The sequence below is a fragment of the Pteropus alecto genome, unplaced genomic scaffold, assembly GCF_000325575.1.
Source record: "Pteropus alecto unplaced genomic scaffold, ASM32557v1 scaffold28, whole genome shotgun sequence".
Lineage (NCBI taxonomy): Eukaryota > Metazoa > Chordata > Mammalia > Chiroptera > Pteropodidae > Pteropus > Pteropus alecto.
Genome location: NW_006441063.1, coordinates 2,995,692 through 2,996,765, shown reverse-complemented (window position 1 = coordinate 2,996,765; position 1,074 = coordinate 2,995,692). Strand labels below are relative to the sequence as shown.

Below are 1,074 nucleotides of genomic sequence, written 5' to 3'. Positions count from 1 at the left end.
CTGCAATTACTAATGTGTTTGTCCCTGCGGATCTGTCTATTCTGGAGGTTAACTATAAATGGATCATTCAGTACGTGGTCGTTTGTGTCTAGCTACTTTCACTTAGCATATTTTCAAGGTTCACAAATGTTGAATCAGTACTTCATTCCTTTTTGCGGCCCAATAATTTTCCATTGTATGGATGTACTACATTGTGTTTAGCCACCCATAATTGATGGACACTGCTTTTTTGGCTATAACTGGTGCTATGAATATTCATGTATAAGCTTTTGTGTGAAGATGTTTTCATTTCTCTTGGGTATATATCTGGGAGTAGAATTGCTGGATCACATGGTAACTCTGTAGTTAGCTTTTTGCAGAACTACCAAATTGTTTTTGAACATTACTTTTTGACCTTGAAACTGCTCTCTTATCTGGGCGTGAGGTGGTCTGTACTTGTTAGGGTGAGGAAAATGATTCTCAGGTACCTTTAAACATTTTTTTTTTCTGTTATCTGTTAAACATTTCATGTGTGGGGAGAATGGTCTCTTTATACAGAAATTGCTTGTCATTCAGTTTCACCATTTCAAAATGTGAGGAAATCTAAAAAATGGAGTGCCGGTGGTGGCTAGGATTTGGGCTCCTGATCATCCCACCAGCTGTATCTCTAGCCACCTAACATAATCTGTTCCTGGCACAGAGAAGGCCTCCTAGTTCCAAGGACATGACTACTGGGCCACTCCACCTGAGAAGGCCTGGTGGGGCGTCCAAATGCAGAAACAAGATTGCTTTTCGGGAATACTAATAAGCCTCATGTAGTCAGGTGATGAGAGCCTTGTAAATGTAACGTCCTACTATATACAAAGCAGAAACTTACATGCCACGGCGGCCTGGAAGACGTCACCCTGACCTCCGACCGAGCCTCCAGGCTCTCCCATCCTTCCCCGTCGCCAGGGACCACTCCTCCGTTGGGGGTCTGAGCCTACATCGGCTTTCCAGCGCGGGCAGCGTTCACAGCATGCGCAGTCGCTGCCGGGCCCAGCTCCCTCGGTGGAAGGCCTGCGGGGTGCGCGCTCACGTACGCGCCTCCGCTGC

At 46.2% G+C, this 1,074-nt stretch overlaps 1 long non-coding RNA gene across 12 annotated transcripts in view; it reads right to left on the bottom strand.

Annotated features, from left to right (window-relative positions):
• The window catches only part of LOC107196133, a 150,951-nt gene extending 149,892 nt beyond the window's left edge, over positions 1 to 1,059 (bottom strand). For all 12 annotated transcript variants that reach the window (XR_003048280.1, XR_003048282.1, XR_003048279.1 and 9 more), the window contains exon 1: positions 857 to 1,059. This is a non-coding gene — a long non-coding RNA (uncharacterized LOC107196133). The remainder of the gene's footprint in view (positions 1 to 856) is intronic.
• Positions 1,060 to 1,074: the final 15 nt, after the last annotated feature.